We start from the raw sequence: 7,815 nt of genomic DNA, 5'->3' as shown, positions 1-7,815 counted from the left end.
AGCTGGGTGAACCCTTTGCTCTAGGAAGCCTCTTATTTCTCCCTTCTCCCTCTCAACCACTGGGGCTACAGATGCATGCAACCACATTTGGCTTCTAGGTGGATACCAGAGTTCAGAACTTAGATCCTTGCTTTTGTACATCAGCCACTCCGCCAATGAGACCATCTCCCTATGTCTTATCTTTTTCTTGTCTCCACAATTTTGCTTTTTCTAGAATGTCATAGACTTGGGTCCATTCAATACGTAACCTTTTCCCATCGGCCTCTTTCAACTGAATAATATAGATTTGTTTCTTTCCTATCTTTGTGTATTATCAGTTCATTCCTTTTCAGCAATGACTATGTGGCCTTTTTATATGGGGCAGAAAGCCCTGGAGGCTGGGCCAGGCCCTTATAGCCACTGTCTCCTGAGTGTTTCGGGTGCTGGAGGTGTGGAGGCAGGAAGGCGCTGGCTGCATGTCCTTAGGACCGGTGACACAGTTATGTCTGCCCCCCCCCAGCTTTCGTGTGCCAAGACGATATGATAGCTGAAGTAAGTAAAGGGGGCAGGGTATTAAAACCACCTCAAATGAGAGGCAGAAGAGCAACATCTCATTGTTTCCCACCCAGGACATGCTCTTAAAAGGCACCTTCGTGGGCTGGGGAAACTCAGCTTATTATGTACTTTTCTCACAAGTGAGGATCTGAGTTCAAGCCACCTGGACCCACATGAAAAACCGAAGACAGGGTAGTGTGCACCTGTAATCCTAGCACCTGGAAGATGAAGGCAGACAGGGCCAGAGCCCCTGGCTCGTGGGCTAGCCTGCCTGGCAGAATCAGTGATCTCCAGAAAGATCCCTTCTAAAAATTAGATAGAGAAGAAAGTGGTCAAGGAAGACACCCAGTATGGATGTCTGGTCTCTACATGTGTGTCCATGAATCCCCAGGCATAAAAGAAGACATACCCTCAGGTGCATCGGACACACCTACTAGTAGGAGCTAAGGTAACAGTCTGTCACCAGAGTAGCCTAGTCAGAATGGTGATGGCAAGGAACCCTCCTGGCCTCTCTGCCATGTGTTAATCCTTTCCCCAAAGCCAAGCAAGGAAAGAGAATTCTCAAAGGTAAAAGATCACCCCCGCCCACCCCTCACCTCCCCACCTCCCTGTTCCTTTAAATCAGCATGGTTGACGCCAGCCATCGAGTTGCGACAGCTGCCTGGCTGCCTTCTGCCTGCTCCGTCAATAAATGGTGTTTCAGAGGAACTGGGCAGCAACAGGACACCCCCAACACAGGCAGGGTCAGTTTGATCTCATCTGTCCCACTCCCCCAGGGTCGGGACAAAAGTGTCACTCTGTGTGACACAGTGGCCTGATTTGTTCTCACCCCTGCGGTCCCTGTCGATGGCTCCCAACTTCCCAGCCGTACTCCTGCTGTCTTCTTTGGCTGGCATTATTTATTGCAGCAAAACGAACAGAGGAGCAAGTCTTCGCTCTCCGGAGTGCCATTTGCCCACAAGAATTCACCCACAGTTCTGGAAAAGTTGGGCAACCTGGTGGGGTTCCCTCCCTCATGCTAGTGGGTTCCAGCGGACTGGAACACAAAGGATGTTGTCCTGCAGGAGCCACCAAAGAAGGATTGGTGGAGTGGAAGAAGAAATGCAAAAGAAAAATACAGACTACCCAGAAGAAGGAAAAAAAAAAAAAAAAAAAAGCCATTTGCTACCATCTGATAGCTTTTCGGCAAAGACTGCATGCCATTGCTTTGAAAGTCCAAAGTTAACAATACCAGGGAACCCACGCCTGTGTATCTCAGGCCTAATGCATCTGAAACCCAAACTACAAAGGTCTCTGATGTTTCTTTCTGCAGACTCTTTTTTTTTTCTTTCCACGATATGAACTTTCTTACGGCCCCCACTTCCCAAGAAGCCATCTCCGTGCATCTTTCTTGCTGAAGCTGCAGATGTACACTGAGGTAGAATGGAGAAAGCTAATTAAACTGCAGAGGCTCTGCGGGGAGGCAGGGAAGGCCCCGCAGAGCTCGCGGGGTGATTGATTTGCACTGTCACACGGCTCTGCTGGGTGTCATAACTTAGTGACAAATCATGGATTACAGTGGCCCAGACTAACTCTCTCCCTTTGTTGTGCGGCAGACATCAAAGCCGTCAAGCATATTAGTGTTTTTAATAAGTAGTTAGGTCAAGAGACGCTTACAGTTCAGACTTACTTCCCTGTACCACAGAAGGTATTAGAATTAAGGGGGGGAGGAGCCAAAATTTATTAGTGGGATGAAAAATAGAGCATGATATAATAATCTAAACTAAAATAAAAAGCTGTCCTATAAAGGGAGCGGTCTCTTTGTTGGGGTGTTGGGGATTTTTGCATTATTTGTTTAAGCCACATGGCGGCCTGCTGCGGTGAGCCATACCTCCTGGAAATAAGACCCCCCCCCGGGGGGGGGGGATGTGATTCCCAGCGTTTCAGTTCTGCAAGGGGTAGGTTCATAAGCAAAGGGCTTCATTTTTAATCAGCGCAGGAGGCTGGGAGGGTCAGGGTGATGTTTGTGAGTGAACATCCTGTTCTCAGCAATTAGTATCGTAAAACAGGGGTGGCTGGTCTTATCTCAGAAGTGCACATCCCCCTGAAGACAGCAGCAGCTGGAGTTGTTTATCTCGGGGTATTTACCGTCAGCCACAGAGTGCAGAGCAGCACAGCAAGGTGAGAGGCGAAAACCTTTCCCTCTCTCATGGGGTAGTGGCTGCTGTTGGCATGATGGCTTCTCCACAGACTGGCAAAGGTCTTTGGAGGACGCTACTGTCGTCAGCCCACAATGAGATGCTGGAGACATCTCCATGATGAAGAGATTCTAACTTGGTTACAAAACAAAACCAAAATCTGTGTGCGTGTGTGTGTGGGGGTGTTGCATGCCAGGCCAGTTATGGACATGAGATGTTTTCCTCTGACACTATCAACCTTATTGTGTGTGTGTGTGCATTCATATATATATATATATATATATATATATATATATATGAATGTGTTCATATGTGTGTGCACATGGGGGTCACATGCACATGTGTGCATGTGAAGGCCAATGATGGACATGAGGTATCTTCCTCTGTCACTGTCTATCTTATTGTGTGTGTGCTCATATGTATGTGAGCGTGTTCATGTGTGTCCATATGTGTATGTGAAGGCCAATGGTGGAGGTAAAGTATCTACCTCTGTGTATGTCCATCTTATTGTATGTGTTCATGTATACATGAGTGTGTTCTTGTGTGTGTGTGTGTGTGTGTGTGTGTGAGAGAGAGAGAGAGAGAGAGAGAGAGAGAGGGAGAGAGAAAACAGTCTAGAGGAAGATGTTGAATGTCCTCCTCAAATTCTCTCCACCTAATTTTTTGATAAAGAGTCCTTCACTGAACCCCAAAGCCTGGCCAGTTGCCTAAATTGGCCCACAGACCTGAGAATCCTGTGTCTGCCTCTCCAGTGTTATGCCCAGCTAAATTTGTCGTTTCTTGAGACAGGGTCTTACATGAGAGCTGGTTTCACATCCCTGGGCAGATGCAATCCACTGTCTCAACGCCCTGAGATACTGGTGCTACAGGCACATGCCACAGGGTCTGTAAACCTGACACATGTAATCAGATGGAGCCCTCTGGTCATATAGAAGCATGGCTGTTATTACACCAGGTCTCAACATGGCTATCCCACCCATGTGCTTAGGGAGGGATAGACACAGACACAATAGGGAAGCTTTGGCCATTCTCTTCAATTTCTTCATTCCACATAACTGAAGATACTCTTTCTTCCTCTCCCAGAAAGTTATGGCAGCCTAATAAAACCATGCTACAGGAACTAGCTCACAAATCCCCAGGCACTATGCCATCCTGCCACAAAACAGAAGCATTTCTGCCGTGCACACTGGTGTCCTCGACCTTGAAGCCCCTCCATGGGCAACTTATAAAAGATTTCATCCCCAGGAGTTCATTGAGTTTCTTATCAATCAATGCACTTTTTTTTTTTTTTTTTTTTTTTTTACTTGAACCACCAGATGTGGAGCCCATGACACAGAGGGATGAACATATATGCACAACAGCCTGTCTTCCTCAGAGACCCCAGTTCTGTAATGGGAAACACATGGATACAGAAAGTGCACTCTGCCCAGACTGCTCCTTCTGCCTGAGACCAAGTGCAAACCCTTAAAATTGAGTTTGTACTGGGGCTGAGATGGGCCAGCAGGTTAGAGCACTTGTAACCAACGCTGATGGCCTGAACTGAATCCCCAGGACCCACGTGTGGGGGAGAAGGAAGACTACAGAGAAGACATGCCCTCTGGTCTCCACATGTATGCTATAGTAGAAACGGTACCCCTGCTCCCCCCTACAAATGGAACTGAAATACGTTTATAATACAGGCAAACTATCTGCGTCACTTAGGGGGCAGAGGCAGAGGGCTGATCTGCTTGGGCTATTTAGAGCCTGTCTGAAAACAGAAAGTATAGAGGGGACTGGAGATGTAGCTCAGTGGTAGAGCACTTGCCTAGCATGCATGAGGCCCTGGGTTCAATCCCCAGAACATACTCTGTCTCTGTCTGTCTGTCTGTCTGTCTCTCTCTCTCTCTCTCTCTCTCTCTCTCTCTCTCTCTCACACACACACACACACACACACACACACACACACACACACACAGAGTCTTGGATTTACAGTTACTTTAACAAACTGGTAATTTCCTATGTCATGATTACAGATGGCAATCATGAGCCCACCTGGACCTGCACACACACACACACTCACACACTGTCACACACACTGTCTCGGATTTATAGTTACTTTAACAAACTGACATTCCCCTATATCGTGATTACAGATTGCAGTCTTGAGCCCACCTGGACATGAGCTCACCTCCCTCACTATCGCGAAGGTTGTTCAAGCAGTCTCTCCGTGGGAAACACTGTACCTTATCTAAGGAGCCTGCACCTGCCCTTAACACACTGCGCTACAATTCCATTCCTGGGAGTTTACTTTGGAAATTGTCCCACATGAGCACCAGGAGACAGAAGCAGAGACGTCTGTGACAGCATCCTCCTCCACAGTGAAACACGGAGAACCGCCTGAGCATCCAGCTACAACAGAAGGGACAGAGGGCAGGGTTATGATATAAAACAGTGTTATTGTATTAATTTTAAAATGTTGCTTATTTTAATGATTTTGCTTTAATTCATTATTATTTCTATGTTTACTTCACATGTACAGGTGTTTTGCCTGTGTGCATGTCTGTGAGCCACATGCATGCAGTGTCAGAGCCCAGAAGAAGGGGTTGGATCCCTGGAACTGGAGTCACAGACAGTTGTGAACCACCACAGTGGAACTGAACCCGGGTCCTCAGGAAGAGCAGCAAGTATTAACCACTGAGCTATGTCTCCAATCCCTCAGGATATTATAATTTTAGTAATATAAAACATAGAGGCCAGAGAGATGGCTCCATAGGTAAACTTGTTATACAAACCTGAAAATTTGAGTTAAACCCCAGGAACCCACAGTGGAAAGAAAGAAGTGATTCCTGATAGTTGTTCTCTGCCTAACACACACACACACACACACACACACATATACACACACATGCACATGCACACATATACACATATATACACACATATACATACACACATATCCACAAACATACACTCACATACACACACATATACACATATCCACACACATACACACATACACATGCACACATACACACACACATATACACATACACACACATATACACATATACACACACATATACACATACACATGCACACATACACACACACATATACACATATACACACACATGCACACATATACACACATATACATATACACATATCCACACACATACACACACATACACACATACACATGCACACACATACACACACACACATACACATGCACACACATACACACACATATACACATATAAACACACATGCACATGCACACATATACACACATATACACATATATACACACATATACATACACAAACATATACACACACATACACACACATGCACAACACACACCACCACCAGTACCAGCACCGATGGCAGCAGCAGAAGCAGCAGCAGCATCAATAAATGGTTTTAAATAACTTTAAATAAATATTACTGCTTTAAGTAAATGGCTGAGTGTTCTCTTTTGTGTGGAGAAGTGTCCTAGGTGGGTGGGACTCAGAGTTGACACAGTGCAGATGAAGAACAAGATATGATACTACCACCACCATCTTGGAGCCTACATCAGTCACATGATCTGGCAATAACTGTGTAGCCACTTAGTGGATGCCTAGAGATTCTAACTCAAATGCTCACTCCACTGGTGTATTTCATTCTAAATTCCTATGAGAAATGGAAGGACTATGAACAACCAACCTTGAGAGGATGGCCTGAAGGCTAGCCAAGCTCAGGCTGCTCTCCCACACCTTCAAATTCTCCGACGTGCACCATGCACTTCATATATTCAGCATGGTGTACTCACACTCGGGATCCTTGGCATGGCGTGGTGGTGACAGGCAGACAATGGGGCAGGTACAAGGAAGGGCTGGGAAGGGAGAAGAGGTGACCCCCACAGGTGGTCTGCTCCTTTGAGTGTTAATGAGTGAATGTCTGTGTGAGTGAGAGATGGACCAGATGATGAGGCACCGCCCATCTTTATGTACTACAGAGAAGAAACAGGAAGATGCCCCCATTCACGCATAGCTACGTTGGAAAAGTTACCTCCCACAAAGAGACTGGAAGTGACCACCAGTCACTGGCCAATGCTGCCATCTCTCATCTTCTGCACAGCACTGAACAGTACTCCATTTTTATTATTGGTTTGTTTATTGCTGCTCTCCCTCACTCTTGTGGCCCAGAACTGTCCCGACCACTGGGGCATATGCTTTATTACCTCAGCATTCACATCTATCAGAGCAGCAATCCTATGCCCCGCCCCCAAATTAGGTATTGACCCCTTCAACTTTACAGCAATCTGTAAGACATTTTCTTAGTTTATACAGTAATAATACCCAAGCCATAAGCAGCAATGATTATTTTAGAGTGTATAATGACAACATTCTGCTCAAATTTAAGTCCCAAGACAAAACTACTCAGAGGGGATAAGGAGGAAACACCCTTCTGGATATTGGTTTAGGCAAGAATATTTTGATATGACCCTAAAAACATGGACCATAAAATAAAAGCAAAAAGTGGTTAAAAAAAAAAAAAAAAAAGCTTTTATGCAACAAAGAAAAGGACCAGCAGGGTGAAGAGACCACCTACAGAGCAGGAGAAAATATTTGCAAGCTATTCATCTACAAGTAACTAATACCAAGAAGATACAAGGAACTAAACAACTCAACAGGAAAAAAAGAAAATCCTTTTTAAGAAAGTAGGCAAGTGACCCGAGTAGATGCTTTTAAAGGGAATATAAGAGTAGTCAGCAAGGATGTGAAAATCACGTGGAAATGTGGAAGAAAGCTAGAGTGACATCGTTTCACCTTAGTTAGGCCGAGCGCTGTCAAACAGACCAAGAACAAGTGATAGTGAAGATGTAAAGACATGTATTGCGAGCATTCTTCCCTGCCAGCCTGGTCCCAGAGCGCGTCAGTCCCAAAATGACAGGCAGAGACTCTGTTAGTTATAAAGCTGTTGGCCGTTGACTAGGGCTTCTCATTGGCTAGCTCTGTCTTGATTATTAACTAATTTCTATCAATCTAAGTATTTCCACGTGGTCTTGGCTTACCGGGAATGCTGGACCTGCAACTCCTTCGCCTGCTACAGACACGGGGCCTCTCAAGCACATCTT

General features: G+C 45.6%; 1 non-coding gene across 1 annotated transcript; it reads left to right on the top strand.

Moving 5' to 3' along the window:
- Nucleotides 1-4,491: 4,491 nt before the first annotated feature.
- Trnaa-agc (transfer RNA alanine (anticodon AGC)) lies at nt 4,492-4,553 on the top strand. Its single transcript has one exon. It is a non-coding gene; the product is annotated as a tRNA-Ala (tRNA).
- The last annotated feature ends 3,262 nt before the right edge of the window (nt 4,554-7,815 follow it).

The sequence above is a fragment of the Phodopus roborovskii genome, unplaced genomic scaffold, assembly GCF_943737965.1.
Source record: "Phodopus roborovskii unplaced genomic scaffold, PHOROB, whole genome shotgun sequence".
Taxonomy (NCBI): domain Eukaryota; kingdom Metazoa; phylum Chordata; class Mammalia; order Rodentia; family Cricetidae; genus Phodopus; species Phodopus roborovskii.
This window is presented reverse-complemented; position numbering and strand designations above follow the sequence as displayed.